Source organism: Heptranchias perlo, chromosome X, assembly GCF_035084215.1.
Source record: "Heptranchias perlo isolate sHepPer1 chromosome X, sHepPer1.hap1, whole genome shotgun sequence".
Taxonomy (NCBI): Eukaryota; Metazoa; Chordata; class Chondrichthyes; order Hexanchiformes; family Hexanchidae; genus Heptranchias; species Heptranchias perlo.
The window spans coordinates 24,792,265-24,811,013 of record NC_090370.1 but is presented as its reverse complement, the minus strand read 5'-3'; the positions used below and the strand labels follow the sequence as shown (position 1 = coordinate 24,811,013).

At 44.5% G+C, this 18,749-nt stretch overlaps 1 long non-coding RNA gene across 1 annotated transcript in view; it reads left to right on the top strand.

Annotated features, from left to right (window-relative positions):
• Positions 1–14,402, top strand: part of LOC137307093 (uncharacterized) — a 50,002-nt gene extending 35,600 nt beyond the window's left edge. The window contains exon 4 of the long non-coding RNA XR_010959031.1: positions 14,387–14,402. This is a non-coding gene — a long non-coding RNA (uncharacterized lncRNA). The remainder of the gene's footprint in view (positions 1–14,386) is intronic.
• The last annotated feature ends 4,347 nt before the right edge of the window (positions 14,403–18,749 follow it).

The window sequence follows — 18,749 nt, the reverse complement described above, 5'->3', positions numbered from 1 at the left end:
TTAACGTCCCAAGGCACTTAACGGGAGTGTTACCAAACAAAATTTGAAAAGGACCCACATAAGGAGATAGGTGACCAAATGTCTGGTCAAATAGATAGGTTTAAAGGAGTGTCCGTGAGGAAGAGAGAGAGGTAGAGAGGCGGAGAAGTTTAGGAAGGGAATTCCAGAGATCAGGGCCTAGGCAGGTCAACAAGGCCATAGAAAGTGCAAACAAAGCACTGGGGTTAATTTCTCGAAGAACAGAATTAAAAAGCAGAGAAGTCATGTTAAAATGATATAGCACTTTGCATGGACCTCACTTGGAGTACTGAGCACATTTCTGGTCCCCATGGTACAAAAATCCCGTAGAGGGACTGGAAAAAGTGCAAAATGATTTACAATGGTGATACCAGAACTGAGACATTATAACGATCAGGGAAGACTGAACAGGCTGCGGTGCATTTTTCTCGAAAAGTGAAATCCGAGAGGTGACCTGATGGAGGTCTTTAAAATGATGAAGGGGTTTTGTTGGGTAGAAGGAGGGACAATGTTTCCACATGTGGGGGAGACCAAAATTAGGATGCAAAAATATCAGAAATTCAGCAGTAAATCAATAGGAATTCAGCAGAAACGTCTTTACCCAGAGAGTCGTTGGAATATCGAGCTTGTTAGCACAAGGAGTAGTTGAGCTGAATAGCATGAATGCATTTAAGGGGAAGCGAGATAAGTACATGAGGAAGAAAGGAATGTGAGGATATCATGATAGAGTGAGGTGAAGCAGGATGGGAAGAGACTCGTGTGAAGCATGAACTATGGCATGGACCTGTTGGGCCGAATGGCTTTGTTTGTGTGCTGTAAATTCGATGTAATTTTATCGTGAATTGTGAAAAGTCGAGGTGCAGCACTCAAAACAAACTTCAGCAAGCGGCTGGGTGTCACAGAGAGTCAACACTACGGCCGCTACGGATCTGAAGGTCTTACTTAAAATTAATGTGGGGTTTTCAAACACAGTCCTTGCTGAGAGGTTGGATTTGTGCCAAACCGAGCCTTAAATGGGCGGACCGGCTTTTATGTGCCGATCAAGAGCACCCAAAAATATCTTTAAAACCTCTCGCTCAATCACTGAAGCAGAAGGGATTATAAGGTTATATTGATAGGATTGGATGAAATCAGTCGGGAGGAGGCTCGTGTGGAGCATAAACACCGGCATGGATCAGTTGGGCTGTAATGGCCTGTTTCTGTGTTGAACATTCTCTGTAATTCGATGTTATTCCCTCCTTCTGCTTGGCTTCGTTCTTCGAGGGAATGGGAATTCGACAATGTTAAAAATGGAGAGTCAACTTTTCTAAGTAAACTTCAGTGAGAGATCCTCTCTCGCCACGGGATGTAAAAAAATGCCGGACAGACTGAAGACTCTGAGTTAGAAATGGTCGGATGTAAAACACATTCGGAACATGTTGGAAAAGGTTACGCCCTGTGTCTAAAAACAACGCGACAGGACTCGAAGCTGTAATCTTCTAACAGCAACACGATTCAGACTGAAATCAAGCGCCTTTTCCATTCGACCACGCGGCCACTGACACGAGAATAAAATGTATTGGAGAAAATTCTGAGCAGTTTCAGGGCCCGTGATCTCCAGGTTGAAAGGATGAACGAAAAATAACAGGTATCGAATAACTGAAAAGTTCCACTGCGAGCCGGGTTAGAATCTGCCCGAGGAAAGCCCAATGGATTTCGAATCCAACGACCTGAACCTATCGGCCATCGTAGCTGAAAGCTCACAGGCACCCAAGGAGAATAATGTAGTACTGGAGGGAGAGGATGTCTTGGAGGGGTCAGAGAGTTAAGAAATAAAAGAGGTGCCATGACACTACTGGGTGTATTCTGTCAGCCACCAACCAGTGGGAAGGATATCGAGGAGCACATTTGCAGGGAAATTACAGAGAGGTGCAAAAGCCATAGAGCAGTGATAACGGGGGACTTCAACCATCCTAATATAGACTGGGGTAGTAATAATATATGCGGCACAGAGGGGGAGGAATTTTTGAAATGTATTCAGGATAACTTTCTTAATGAGTACGTTTCCAGCCCAACGAGGAAGGAGGCATTGCTGGACTTGGTTCTCGTGAATGAGGTGGGCCAAGTGGAGCAAGTGTCAGAGGGGGAACATTTAGAGAGAAACTGGCGGATGGGTCAAGAACCAGAGGAGTGAGATTTAAGGTAATTTGCAAAAGAACTAAAATTGACATGAGGATTTTTTTTTACACAGTGAATGGTTCGGATCTGGAATGCACTGCCCGAGAGGGTGGTGGAGGAAAATTCAATCATGGCCTTCAAAAGGGAACTGGATAAGTAATTGAAAGGAAAAAAATGCAGTGCTACGGGGAAAGGGCGGGGGAGTGGGACTAGCTGGATTGCTCTCTCCATCAATCTCTCTCTTTGCCCCCCTCTCCACCTATCTCTCTCTCTGTCTCACTCTTCTCTACTCGCTCTCTGTCATTCTTTGTGTCCTTTTTGTCTTTTTCTCTCTCATTGTTTTCCCCTTTGCACCATCCCTACTCTGTGTCTCGCTTTCTCTGTCTCTCTGTCTCTCGCTATCTGTCTCTCTCTATCTTTCTCTCACTCTCTATCTTCTTTTTCTGTTAATCATTACAGATTCGTTTCCTCAAGCTGCACAGTTTCCCTCTGTCTGTCCCGCTGTGTCTCTTTTCCGTTCCCTCTCCAGACTCTCTCTGTCTCTTTCTCTCTGTGCCTCTCTCTCTCTGTCTCTCTCTCTGTCCCATTTCCTGTCTGTGTTTCCGTATGTGTGTCTCTCTCTCTCTGTCTCTCTCAATCTGCCTCTCGCTATGTCGCTTTCTGTCTCTTTGTATGTCTCTCTGTCTATCTCTCTCTATCTCTCTATGTGACTCTATCTCCGTCTCTCTCCCTCTCTTTCTCTCTCTGCCTCTCTGTCTCTCTCTGCCCCTCTGTCTCTCTCTGTCGTTTTTCTCTTTCTGTCTCTCCATATCTCTATGTCTCTCCGTCTCTCTATTTCTCTCCCGTCCCACCCTCTTCTGCTCTCTCTCTCCTTCTCCCCCTCTCTATCTCTCTCCTTCTCTTTCTCCCTCTCTCCCTGTCTCTCTCTCTCTGTCACTTTGAGTTTGTGTGTTCGTCACTCTCTCGGTCTCTCTCCCTCTCCCTGCCACTTCCTCTCCCTCTCGCTTCCGCTTCCTCGGCGAGAGAATCTGGAAACGAGACAGCATAGATGCTGAGATGTCGTTTCCATTGGCTGGAGACTCTAGAACTAGGGAGCATAGTCGCAGGATAAGCGGTCGGCCATTTAAAACTGAGATGATGAGGAATTTCGTCACTCAGAGGTTTGCGAATCTTTGAAATCTCTCCCCCCAGAGGACTGTGGATGCTCAGTCGTTGAATACATTCAAGGCTGAGATCGATCGGTTTTTGGACTGATGGGGAATCAAAAGATATGGGAATTGGACGGAAAAGTGGAGTTATGGTAGAAGATCGGCCACGATCTTATTGAATGGTGGAGCAGGCTCAAGAGACCGAATGGCCGACTCCTGCTCCTATTTTTTATGTTCTTGTGATCTTATATTCTCTCCCTCTCTCTCTCTCTCCACCTCTCTCTGGCTACCCCCTCTCTCTCTCTGTTTCAGTCTCCGTGTGTGTGTGTGTGTGTCTTTCTCTTTCTTTCTTTTTCTCACCTTCTATCTATCTATCCCTCTCCTGTCTGTCTGTCTCGCTCTCTCTTCCATCACTCCTGGTCAGCATTGACCCCTGCTGGAAAGTGCGGTAGCGGCTGACAACGAGAGCCCGTTGTGACACAGGAGATAAGGCCCTTGGTGTGAAGTGTCAATGAGGTAGCCTGGGTCTGTGGAGCCCGTCCCTCAGCAACAGTCGGTACGTGTAGCGGGTGGGAGGAGGGAGAATGGAAAGATCAATGTCAAGTGAATCACTTATATCACCAGAGTTACTGTGAAATGTAAAGGGTCCAACTTAGCTGCATTTCACCAACAGTCCACTCGGGGGGTGGGGGGAGCGGGAATATTTTAGCAAAGTTGCCATCTTCTGGAAGCACGAAGTATTAAACCTCAGCGTTTGATGAGTCTTCCAGCACAGGAAGAGGTAATTCAGCCCATCGTGCCTGTGTCATCTCTTTAAAAGAGCTATCCAATTAGTTCCACTCCCCTGCTCATTCCCCATAGCCCTGCAATTTTCTCCCCTTCAAGTATTTATCCAATTCCCTTTTGATGGTCACCATTCAATCTGCTTCCTCTGCCCTTTCGTGCAGTGCATTCCAGATCATAACAACTCGCTGCGTAAACGAAATTCCTCATCACCCCACCTCTCTGGTTCTTTGGCCAATTATCTTAAATCTGTGTCCTCTGGTTAGCGACCTTCCTGCCAGTCGAAACAATTTCTCCTTCTGAACTATATGAAAACCCCTTGTAAATCTGAAGACCTCTAATATTTCTCCTCTTAACCTTTTCTGTTCGAAGGAGAACAATTCCAATTTCTCTAGTCTGTCCACGTAGCTGAGCTGCCTCATCCTGGAACTATACCAGTCAATCTCATCTGCACCCTCTGCAAGGCCTTGACATCCTTCCTAAAGTGTGGTGCCCAATAATTGGACACAGTACTCCAACCGCGGTCTAACACAGTGATTTATTAAGGTGTTGTATAGGGACAGAAGGAGGCCATTTAACCCCTCGAATCTGTTCCGCCATTCAATAAGATCATGGCTGATCTGTGACCTAACCCCATACGCCCTCCTTAGCCCCATACACCTTAATACCTAAGGATAACAAAAATCTATCTATCTCAGGTTTGAAATTAACAATTGAACTCGCATCAACTGCTGTCTATGGAAGAGGATTCCAAACTTCTACCAGCCTTTGCGTGTGGACATATTTCCTAACTTCACTCCTGAAAATCATGGCTCTTGTTTTTAGGCTATGTCCCCTAATCCCAGACTCGCTAAACAGCGGAAATAGTTTCCCTCTATCTACCCTATCAGTTCCCGTTAATATCTTGAAAATTTCGATCAAATCACCTCTTAGTCTTCCAAATTCCAAGGCATACAACCCGAGATTGTGCAATGTCTCCTCGTAGTTTAACCATTGGAGTCCAGGTATAATTCGAGTAAATCTACGCTGCACTCCCTCCAAGGCCAATATATCTTTCCTTGGTGCGGAGCACAGAAGTGAATACTGTATTCAGGAGTGGTCCAACCGGGGCTTTGTATAGTTGTAGCATAACTTCTACCACCTGTAGTCTAGTCCTCTAGATATAAAGGCCAGCATTTCCAATAGCCCTTTTGATTATTTTCTGCACCTGTCCATGACATTTCAATAATCTATGTACAAAGTCTCTTTGGCCCTTCGCTGTTTGGAGCTTTTCACCATTTAGAAAGTACTCTGATCAATCTTTTTTCGGTCCAAAGTTGATGACCTCACACTTGCTTACATTGAAATCCATTTGCCACAGTTTTGCCCATTCACTTAATCTGTGACGATCTCGCTGTAGTTTTATGATTCCATCTACACTGGAATGTTGCCTATCTTTGTGTCATCGACAAATTTGGATATGTGGCTCTCTATCCCGTCATCTAAGACGCTAATAAATACAGTGAATAGTTGAGGCACCAAGAGAGATCACTGTGACACACCACCAGTAACATCCTGCCAAATTGAGTACCTGCCCATTATCCCAAAGATACGAAGCAGAGAGAAAATCCCGAGATATTTCGGTGAGAAACTGTTGAAGAAATTGGAAAGAAAAATCAAATGCAGTTTTCAGGTGAAAGAAAGATTTGCATTTTATAGCCACTTTCACGTCCTCAGGACGTCCCAAAGCGCTTTTCTTGCCAATGAACCTAGTTACTGTTGTAATGTAGGAAACGCGGCAGCCAATTTGCACAGCGCAAGGTCCCACAAACAGCAATGTGAGAGTGATCAGATAATCCGTTTTTCGTGATGTTGGTTGAGGGATACATATTATCCCAGGACACCAGGGAGAACTTCCCCTGCTCTTCCTCCAACCGTTGCCGTGGGATCTTTTATGTAAACTTGAGAGGACAAATGGGGCCTCGGTTTAACGTCTCATCTGAAAGATGGTACCTCCGACAGTGAGGCACTCCCTCGGTACTGACACCGGGAGTGCCAACCTGGATCATGGGCCGAAGTCTCTGGAGTGAGAAATGAACCCACGACTTGCTGACTCAGAGGCGATAGAGCTACAAACTGAGCTCGATGAAAGGGTAGGATATAATTGGAGGCAGTGAAGATTCAATCTCCATTTACAAGTCATCCATTCTCTCCTTACTCCCATTGAACTGGTCAGTTTCCTGTGAATTTGAACATGGGCATATAAAGAATACGAAACACGAGAACGAGAATTTTCAAATTAGATGATAGAGATCAATTGCCACAAGCTGGTTTAAATGATGGTGTTATCGTCTGTAAAAATGGCTGCTTTCGATTACAAGAATGTCACTTTAAATAAGCAAAAACTGCTTTAATAAATATATGGTTTTTAATGATTCATCCAATGCTTGAAGTTATATTTGTTCTCTGAAATTTTAGATATGTGGTTTTAATTGATAGATATCGTGCATTAAATTACACATGCACACACACACACACACACATATTTATATATATATTTTTTTTGGGAGGTAAATATGCAAATTATACAAGTGCTGCCTTCGATTCTCCACATGTTGTTTGGATTTATAGGGAGGCCATTTGATTCATACTTAATATACAAATTATACAAATGCTGATTTGAAATAAAAAATAAAATATTAAATTGTTTGCTGTGTATACTGAATTGAAAACTCGGTAATATTGATATACGCGTCACGGGGATGGGCACCAGGATGGAGCATGAGAAAGGAGAAACAATGTCCACAAAGGATTGGGAGAGACTAGAGTAAGAAATAATATATTATTAGGTGGGATCAGACTAATAGAGAATACGAGAAGGTCTAAGGTAGGTTTAGACTGCATGTGTGTAAACGCACCAAACATGGTAAATAAGGTTGGTGAGCTGCAGGCACAAATAGCCACATGGAAATATGGTGTTGTGGCGATAACAGAGACCTGGCTCATATAAGGGCAGGATTGGGTACTAAATATTCCTGGATACAACGTGTTCATTAAACATGGGGAACGAAAAAAAGGATGCGGGGAGATTTGGGCTCGTAGCAGTATTGATTGAGGAGAAAATGTCAGTGCTGGAGAGAAAGGATGTCCTTGAGGGATCAAGGAAAGAATCTATTTGGTTAGTGTTAAGAAACAATAGAGGTGCCAATACACTAATCAGTGTATTTCATAGGCCACCATATTTTTGGAAGGAGATAGAGGAGCAAATTTGCAGGGAAATTACAGAGAGGAGCAAGAAATACAGAGTAGTGATAACTGGGGACTTCAACTATCCTAATAGAGACTGGGATAGTAATATTATAAAGGGCAGAGAGTGGGAAGAATTTTTGAAGTGTGTTTCGGAGAATTTCCCTGACAAGTATGTTTCCGGCCCAATGCTGAATCTGGTTCTGGGGAATGAGGTGGGTCAAGTGGAACAAGTGTCAGTGGGGGAACATTTAGGGAACAGTGATAATAATATCCTAAGGTTTAGGTTAGTGATGGAAAAGGACATGGAACAATCGAGAGTAAAAATCTTGAATTGGAAATGGGCCAATTTTGGTGAGTTGAGAACGGATCTGGCCCTGGGAAATTGGAATCAAAGATTGCCACGGAAAACTGTAATCGAACAATGGGCAGCCTTTAAAGAGCCGGTGGTTCGGGGACAGACCAGGTACATTCCCACGAGGGGGAAAGGTCGGGAAACCAAAGGCAGAGCTCCCTGGATGACGAGGAGAGGCAATATAAAATAAATGGTACAATACTGAAGGTGGTGCAGGTCCAGATAGACCTGGGGGTATATGTGCACAAATCTTTGAAGGTGGCAGAATGTGTTGAGAACGCGGTTAAAAAAGCATACGGGCTCCTGGGCTTTATAAATAGAGGCATAGAGTACAATGGCAAGGAAGTTATTTTCAACCTTCATAAAACTCTGGTTCGGCCAAAGCTGGAGTATTGTATCCAATCCTGGACACCGCGCTTTTTGAAGAATGTGAAGGCCTTCGAAAGGGTGCAGAAACCATTTACTAGAATGATTCCAGGGATGAGGGACTTCAGATACTGGATACACTGGGGAAGCTGGGGTTGTTCTCCTCAGAGCAGAGAAGGGTGAGAGGAGATTGTAAGTGTTTAAAATCATGAAGGGTTTACATAAAGTAAATGAAGAGAAACTGTTCCGATTGGCCGAAGAGTCGAGAAACAAAGGACACCGATTTAAGGTGATTGGCAAAAGAATCAAAGGTGACATGAGGAAAAACTTTTTTCACACAGCGAGTAGTTATGATCTGGAATGTCCTGTCTGAAAGCGAGGTGGAAGCAGATTCAATCGTGGCTTTCAAAAATGAATTGGAGAAATACTTGAAGGGTAAAAAATGAGCAGGGTTAGGAGGAAAGAGCAGGAGAATGGGACTAAATGGATTGCTCTTACAATGAGCAGGCACGGGCACGATGGACTGAATGGCCTCCTTCTGTAATGTAACAATTCTATAATTCTATGATTCTCTATCTATAATCGACAACAACCTGCATTTATATAGCACATTTAACGCGGTAAAACGTCCCAAGTCGCATCACAGGAACATTATCAAACACAGTTTGACACTGAGCCACATAAGGTGGCATTAGGACAGTTAACTAAAATCTTGATCAAAGAGGTAGATTTTAAGGAACGTCTTAAAGGAGGAGACAGAGGTAGAGAGGCGGAGAGGTTTAGGGAGGGAATTCCAGAGCTTGCGGCCTAGGCAGCTGAAGGCGCGGCCGCCAGTACTGGAGCGATGAAAATTGGGAATGCACAAGAGGCAAGAATTGGAGGAGTTCAGAGTTCTCGGGGTGTGGGGGGTGATGTAGGGCTGGAGGACGATACAGAGATCGGGAGCGGTGAGGCCCTGGAAGGATTTTAACAGGAGGATTGGAAATTTAATTTCGAGGCGTTGCCGGACCATTATTCAATGTGCTTCACACTTCTCCACATTAAACGGCATCTGCCACCTGTCAATCCATTCCAGTCCAAACCATCAATGACTTCCTGAACTCATTTAAATTTACGTTACTGGTTGTAAAAACTCCAAATGTTGTGTCATCAGCAAATGTTCCGATTGTGCTCCCGATTCCCAAATCCGAATGGTCCATATTCTCGGAGCGGAGATGTGGGCCCAGCACTGACCCGTCGGATAATCACTTCCACCCCTACTCCATTGGAACATAGTTACTGAGGAACATCGGGACATTGGAACAAAGGAACATCGGAACATAGGAACATAGGAACATCGGGACATAGGAACATAGGAACATCGGGACATAGGAACATAGGAACATCGGGACATAGGAACATAGGAACATCGGGACATAGGAACATAGGAACATCGGGACATAGGAACATAGGAACATCGGGACATTGGAACAAAGGAACATCGGGACATTGGAACATAGGAACATCGGGACAGAGGAACATAGGAACATCGGGACATAGGAACATAGGAACATCGGGACATAGGAACATAGGAACATCGGGACATTGGAACATAGGAACATCGGGACATAGGAACATAGGAACATCGGGACATAGGAACATAGGAACATCGGGACATCGGGACATAGGAACATAGGAACATCGGGACATAGGAACATCGGGACATCGGGACATAGGAACATAGGAACATCGGGACATAGGAACATAGGAACAAGAGTAGACCATTCAACACCTCGAGCCTGTTTCGTTCAATTAGATCACGGCTGATCTGAATCTTAACTCCATCTACCCGCATCGGTTCCGTTACTCATCATTACCGTGCCTAACAAAAGTCTATATATCTCAGTTTTGGAATTTTCAATGGATCCCCAGCCTCAACAGCTTTTGGGGGCGAGAGTTCCACATTTACACTGCCCTTTGTGTGAAGAAGTTCTATCTGTCATCACCCCTGAACGGCCCGGTTCCAATTTTAAGGTTATTCCCGGTGTTCTTCACTCCCCCACCAGAGGGAACAATTCCTCTCTATCATCTTAAACGCTTCAATTGGAACTTCGATTAGAATTAGAATCTTCGATTCTCAATGGAATGACAGCCATTTAAACAAATCCTCGGATCGACCCTTTTTTGGTCCAAAATGGATGACCTCCCATTTAACTGCTTTGAAGTCCATTGGCCACCGTTTTACCCACTCACTTAATCTACAAATGTGTCTTTGTAATTTTCGGCTCCCATGCACACGACTTGCTGTGCCATCAATCCTTGTTTCATTTGCAAACTTGGATAAATGGCTCTCTATTGTGTTATCCATGTCAATAATAAATATACTGAATAGTTGATGCCTCAGTGCAGATCCTTGTGGGTTCAAGTGTTGGGGAAGGGGATCAGGGTGTGTGAAACTGCTTCAAGGGTGGGAAGGGGATGGTAGGGATTCAGAGAGTGGGAAAGAGGTTCAGCGGTTTGGGAAGGGATCAGGGATTCATGGGCTGCGGAAGGGGTTTATTGGGTGGGAAGGTGTTCTGGGAGAGGGGAAGGCGTCGAGAGGATTGGAAATGGTTCAGAGGGTGGGGCAGGGTTTCAGAGGGAGTGAAGGAGTTCGGGGAGTGGGAAGCGATTCAGGGGATGGGAAGTGGTTCAGGGGATGGTAAGAATTTGGGGAAGATGCTCAACGGCTTGGAATCATATCAGCGGGTAGAAAGGTGTTCAGGGGATGGGAAGGGGTTTAGGGGAGGAGAAACGGTTGAGTGTATCGAGAATGGGTTAATGGGGTTGAAAAGGGGTTCAGGGGATGGGAAGCGATTCATTGTGAGTGTAACGAATTCAGAGTGTGGGAAGGGCTTCAGGGAATTGGAAGCTGTTCAGGGAAGTCGTTCAGAGTTTGGGGAAGGGCTTGAGGGAGTGGGAATGGGTTTATGGGGTGGGGAATGTGTTCAGGTGGTTGGAAGGAGCCGACGGGCGATCCTGGTTGCCTCCCGGGGTTTGAATCCCAACTGTAGCTCCTTTCGCTGCCGGTCCCCGTTGAAGGGCGGCGGTTTTGCCGATTTCAGGAGCAGGTTGGACGGATGCGGGAATGGCGACCCCGCCTTCACACAATCCAGCGCGGCGGAGAAAAGCCCCCATCGAACCACAGCTCTGGATGCGCTGCACTCTGGGATATGGCGTCACCTGTCCATGTGACTCCACAAACGGGCACTCGGGTGCGGGGCAACAGACGGAGCCCAGCTGGGCCCAGAGGCGGATACGGTGAGCTGGCATCGACGTGGCGAGGTTACTTCTGGGTAAGGACACCCTGTCGGATGCGGAGTGGGCGGGGCAGTAACGTTGGAAGCGGCCATGTTGGGTCGTCATTGTCTGACGCGGTGAGGTCACTTCCTGTGAGACGCTACGAGGCCAGAGCCCTTGCCCCTCCCACTATCTGCAAACCTCCATTGTGATCAATGTCTGGTGGTCGCTTTGCTTCTCTCACAGGAGGGGATTCAGAGTAAGGTTAAAGAGCTTAAAAAGGGTTTAAAAGGAGACTAATGTATAAAGGGGTTAAAAAGAGGGTTAAAAGGGGTTAAATAAGTTACTGGTTAAAATGGTATTTAAGATGTTAAAAAGAGTTTTAAATAAGTTAAAAGGCTAAAAGGGGGTTAACGTTTAAAAAGGGGGTTGGAGATAAAAAAAAAGTGTTTGGAGAAGTTAAAAGTTTTAAAAAGGATGGTAATAATCGGTTTAAGGAGGTTAAATAGTTAAAAGTGGGTTAAAGAGGTTTTAAAGGGGTTTAAAATGTGGTTAGGAGAGAGACTGTCAGCTCGGTGAGAAAGAGATGGGTTTGAAAAGGAACCAGAGTGGGAGAGTTTGGAGAAAGACAGTCTCTCCAAAAAATGGGTTTAAAAAGGGGGCAAAATGGCTTCAATAGTCGGGTTTCAAAATGAGGTTTAAAAGGGATTAAAAGGGGTTTAATGACGTTTCAAATGACAATTTAAAGTGGATTTAATAAGGAGGGATAAAATTGGTATAAAAAGGAGGTATTAAAGGGAGGTTTAAAAAGAGGGTTCACGGGGACCTATTGAACCGGGTCTTATTTGCGATTCTCTCTATTAATTCTGGACCAGTGTGCGATGCTCATTTTCTCTCGTGCTCTGTCTGAGTTTGTGTCACACCTTTTCTCTGTTTCTCCATAATTCTCTCCCCCTCTCTCTCTCTCTCCGACCTCTCTCTCATCTGTCCCGCTCTATTTCTCACCACTTCTTTCACTGTGTGTCTCTCTCTCCCTCTGACTTTGGTACGGTCTTTCCCCTCACTCTTTGCCGAGGAGGGACTGCCATCGCCTGGTCCATTCCCACCTATCCAGTCATCGTCAGAGAATCAACTGCAATGGCTTCTCTTCCCGCTCCCGCCTATTTCTCCTCTACATGCTGCCCCTCGCCGAGGTCATCCGAAAACACAACGTCAGGTTCCAGACGGCCTGTGGCGATCCAGCGCTCGAAGGGATGTCGCTTTTTGATCCTTCGCTGTCGGCTGTTCCTATCATTGTGAAGTTGACTTCACCCAGCGCTGGATTGATCACACACGAATATTGAACGTGAGCTCGGATTAGACCGTCGTGAGACAGGTTAGTTTTACCCCACTGATGATGTGTTGTTGCAATGGTAATCCTGCTCAGTACGGAAGGAACCAGTTCAGGCTGCTGACGAGACCCAGCTCCACATCCCGACCACCTCTCCCGACCCCTCCACCGCCTCTGATTTGTCACGCTGCTTCCCCGTCATCCAGTATTAGATGAACAGACATTTCCTCCGATTAAACGTTGGGAATACCGAAGCCATTGTCTTCGGTCCCTGCCAATAATTCCACTTCCTAGACAGTGACTCCATCCCTCTCCCTGGCCAATGTGTGAGGCTGAACCACACAATTCGCAACCTTAACGCGGCATTTGACCCTGAGATGAACTTCTGACCCCATATCCTTTCCATCACCAAGACCGCCTCCTTCCGCCTCTGGAACATCGCCCGTCTCCACCCATTGCCTCAGCTCATCTGCTGCTGAAACCCTCATCCATGCCTTTGTTACCTCCAGACTCAACTACTTCAATGCTCTCCTGGTCGGCGTCCAACCTTGTACCAAACTTGAGCTCATTCAAAACTCTGCTCCCAAATTCTCGCTCGAATCAAGTCTCGTTATCCCATCACCCCTCTGTGTTCGCTGACCGACATTGGCTCCAGGTCCAGCAACGCCTCGATTTTAAAATGTTCATCCTTGCCTTCAAATCCATTTACGGCCTCGCCCCACCTTATCTCCGTTACCTCCACCAGCCCGACAACCCTTCGAGATCTCTGCGCCCCTCCAATTCTGGCCTCCTGCGTTTTGCGATTTGATTCGCCCCACCATTGGCGGCCATGCATTCAGCTGCCTGACCTCTGAAGTACCCTCGCTGAACCTCTCTGCCTCTCACCCTTCCTTTCCGCCTTTAAAACGTTCCTTAAAACCGACATCTTTACCAATGCTTTTAGTCACATGTCCTAATATTTCCTCAGGCGGCTCGGTGTCAAATTTTGTTTGATAATCGCTCCTGTGAAACGCCCTGGGACGTTTCACTACGTTAAAGGCGCTGTATAAATGTGAGTTATTGTTGTTAATATTCACCTCTGTCTCTGTCAGGGTGTTAATATTCCTCAGATCAGTGGGAGTGGTTTACAGTTCACAGGGTGTCTCTGGCGGTGGGCTATGAAGTACAGAGTGTCTCAGTGAGGGTGTTTCATTAAATCTGTAAATATTTACAGTGTTTCTGACAGTCTGTTAAAGTTTACAGTGTATTTGTGTGAGTCTGTTAAATTTTACAGTGTTTCTGTGATTCTATTAATATTTACAGTGTCTTTGAGTATGTTATTATTTACAACCTATTTCTGTGAATTTGTTAATGTTTACAGGGTGTTTTGGTGAAACTGTTGATCTTTACACGTGATTTCTGTGAGTCTGTTCATATTTACAGGGTGTTTCTCTCAGACAGTTAATATTTATATGGTGTATCTGTGAAACTGTTATTTTTTTACAGGTGGTTTCTGTGAATGTTGATGTTTACAGGGTGTTTCTGTGAGTCGGTTATTATTTATAGGGCCATTCTGTACGACTGGTCATGTTTACAGCGTGTTTCCTTGAGTCTGTTAATGTTTACTGGGTGTTTCTTGACTGTGTAAATGTTCACTTGTTGTCCATTTAAGTTTGCAAATGTTCAAAGGAGTCTTCCGTCATGTTACTGAACATTTAATTGATAATTTATTTCAATAATTTAAAACATCTTCCAAAGATTGGCCAGTCCCACAATGTCTCGACAGGAAGCAGTAGTGAAATTGCCGGCCCCATTCAAGAGCCACCGCAGGGACCTCATTGGCTGTGATCGTACCCAAACCTCCATTCAAATTGGGAACCATTTTGGACTGGTTCAGTGTCATTGCCGATTGACCCCAATATCTCTACATCACAAATCCCGGGGGCGGAGCGGGTCGGACAGAATATGAAAGAGGATTGAGTTCTGATGCTGGGAATTCTTCTGTTATTCTCATGATTTTGACAATTAGAGAAAAGGGATATTTCAGCATTTTCTTCAACTGCTCTCTGAATTTAGTCTGGGTCACAGCATAAATACAAGTGTTCGTGCAGCAACTCAGGAGCTGGAGCATGAATCCCAGTTCCATTAGAAGGACAGGCGGAATTACATGCTGATAGGTAAAGCCCAACACCCGCATCCATATAGAATACAACATAAACATCGCCCATAACAGAATGAAATTCCCCGAGATGGCGAACAGTAAAATAATGGACTTCCGTCGACTCGTGATTTCTGGGTCACTGGGACTCTCTTCACTGCTGTGGTCCCGGAGTCTCCTGCGGGCTCTGTTGGCCACTACAATGTGTCTGACGATTAAAACATTGAGCAGCAGAATGAGAACAAATGGGACCCCCGGGGTTAGAATATAATGAAGGAGTTCGATTGCTCCCCATACCCGGGAATCTTGAACACGGCCGAATAAAACACAAAACCAGGGGAGGTTACCAAGAGTATACCAACTCGATAACATGAAGTACCAGGTGCTGTTCTTTAAACAGCTCAGCACAGTCACTGTTCCCAGAACCACAGCCGCCGTTTTCTCGGTGCAATATTTAGTTTTCAGTTTCTGGCAACAAATGGCAATCAATCGATCAAAGGTGAAAGTGACGGTGAACCAGACAGAACAGTCTGTGGCTGCATAAAGCAGGACGGCGTGGATATTACACACGCGGATGTCGTACAGGAAAATAAATTGTTCGTAATAAACAATCGGAATCTGCCTCAATATCAGATCGGTGATAACGACCAGTAGATCCGCCGCTGCCATGGCCACCAGGTAGCGAGTGACACATTTGGAGAGACCGCACTTTCCCCGAGACAGGATCACAATCGTCACGAAGTTAACTGTAAGGAAGGAAAATGAACAGGGAAATTATACATCAGGCTGGGAGCAAAAGCAGCAGTTTGATGGAGTTCGGGGTGAAATTTGCTGCTTTGTTACTGCATCCAGTGATGGATCTGATTATTATACTTGTGATACGGCTTTCTACTGCAGACAGAGTTTAAATACAATAATAGTGATTGGACTGGGAAATAGAGAAACAAACAGGGATTTCTGCTGGAATCAGGAGTGGATTGAGAAGTAAATAAAAGAACGGGATTAAATTACACATGAAAGATAATAGGTTTCCAATGATTCAGATCCCCCTGTAAATATTGGTAGAGCCTTTGATACAAGTGTAAATATTAATACTCAAGGAGGAAACTCGGGCCACCGTGCCCGTGTCGGCTCTTTGAAAGAGTTATCCAGTTAGTCCCACTCTCCTGCCCTTTCCTTACAGCGCTGAAAATGTTTCCTTTTCAAGTATATTTCCAATTACCTTTTGAAAGCTACTGTTGAATCTTCTTCCACCACCTTTCAGACAATGCCTTCCAGATCATAATAACTCGCTGCATAAAAAGCATTCTCCTCATCTCCCCTGCTTCATTTGCCAATTATCTTAAATCCGTTCCTTTGGTTACCGACCCTCCTGCCAGTGGAAACAGTTTCGACTTGTTTACTCTCTCAAAACCCCTCATTATTTTAAACACCTTTATTCAATTTCCCCATGGATTTTTCTGCTCTAAGTGAACAATCCCAGCTTCTCTAGTCTCTCCACATAGTCAAATCCTTTATCCCTGCTACCATTTTAGCAAATGTCCTCATCACTGTTTCTTAACGAACTTTCTAAAGTATGGTTACCAGAATCCAGCTGAGGCCGAACGAAGGAATACCAGAGCGTGTACAAATTCAGGCAGACGCCAGAATGCGTCAGTGTTTACATGGGTGGGTGAGTCAATATTCACAGGGTTACCAGGGAGCGTGCACATTCAGGGAATCCCCGAGTGCGTTGATATGTACAGATTCTATCACAAGAAGTCAATGCGAACCTAGCACACAGGATCAGGAGTAGGCCATTCAGCCGCTCGAGTCTCTTCACCATTCAATTAGATCACAGCTGATCTGCATCTCAACTCATTTTTACCCCCCTTTTGATCCATATAATTTGTCAATAAACAAATAGCTGTCGATTTCAGTCTCGAAAATGTGAATTGACCCAATACACACAGTCATTTGCGGAAGAGTGTTTCAGGTTTCCACTGCCCGTTGGGTGAAAAAATGCCTCCTGATTTCGCTCCTAAATGGAACATTTTGCCCTTTTCTTTTGGATTCGATCAGAATAGAAAACATTTTGTCGGTATCTATCCTATTCAATGCATTTATGACTTTAAACACGTCGATGAGAAAACCTCTCAGATTTTAAAATAAAAATGGAATACAAAAAAGGTGATTGCGTTCCACAAGTACTGACACGCAAAAAGGAACATCCAGTAAATAGTGAGAATCACTTAGGAAAACCCTATTATTACTGACAGACACAAAGAAAGATCCAGTAAATACTGACACTCATTCAGAAACATCCTGAAAATGTTGACACTCAAACAGAAACATTCTTTAAATACTGAAACTAACCTAGGAACGTCCTGTAAATACTGACACTCACTCAGGAACATCCTGTGAATATTGATACACAGCTAGGAATAGCCTGGAAATAATGACACTCACTAAGAAACATGCTGTAAACACTGACACTCACTCAGGAACATCCTGTAAATACTGACACTCATCCAGGAACATCCTGCAAATACTGACACTCACCCAGGTACATCGTGTAAATACTGACACGCACCGAGGAACTTCCTGTAAATACTCACACTCACTCAGGAACACCCTTTCAATACTGACACTCACTCAGCGACATCCTGTAAATTCTGACACTCACACAAGAATACCGTATAAATACTGACAATGACCCAGGAATGATCTATAAATAATGACACTCACTCAGGAATATCTTGTAAATACTGACACTCATCGAGGATCCCACACGAAATATTGAAACTCACTCACGAACATCCATTAAATACCAAAACTCACACGAGAACATCCTGTAAACACTGACACTCACTCAGGAACATACTGTAATTACTGACACTCACTCAGGAACATCCTGTAAATACTGACACTCACACGGGAACATCCTGTAATTACTGATACTCACTCAAGAATAACCTGTAAATACTGACACCCACTCAAGAATAACCTGTAAATACTGACACCCACTCAAGAATAACCTGCAAACACTGACATTCACTCAAGAATAACCTCTAAATACTGACACTTACTCGAGAATAACCTGCAAATACTGACACTCACCCAGGAGTATCCTTTAAATACTGACACTCACCAAGGAACATCCTGCAAATACTGACACTCACACAGGTACTTCGTGTAAATACTGACACGCACCTCGGAACTTCTTCTGAATGCTCACACTCACTAAGGAACACCCTGTCAATACTGACACTCACTCAGGAACACCCTGTAAATACTAACACTCACTCAGGAACAACCTGTAAATCCGGACACTCACTCAGGAACATCCTGTAAATACTGACACTCACTCAGGAACATGCTGTTAATACTGACACTCACTCAGTAACATCCTGTAAATACTGACACTCACTCAGGAACATCCTGTAAATACTGACACTCACTCAGGAACATCCTGTAAGTAATGACATTCACTCAGGAACATGCTGCAAATACTCACACTTACTCAGGTATGTCCTGTTAATAATGACAATCACTCAGGAACATCCTGGAAATACAGACACTCATTCAGGTACATCCTGGAAGTAATGACACTCAATCAAAAACATCCTGTAAATACTGCCAATCACCCAGGAATATTCTATATTTAGAAACATTCAATCAGGAACATCCTGTAGAAACTGACACTCACTCAGGAACATCCTGTGAAAACTGTCACACATTCAGGAGCAAACTTTAAGTGGAGCAACCCTTTCAGGAGCAACCTCTAAATGCTGGCACTAATACAAGAACAATCCTTCAAAACTGACACTCCCTCGGGAAAACCCTGTAAATACTGACACTCACCCAGGAACACGTATAAATACTGACAATGACCCAGGAATAATCTATAAATAATGACACGCACTCAGGAATATCCTGTAAATAATGACACTCATCGAGGATCCTACACGAAATATTGAAACTCACTCAAGA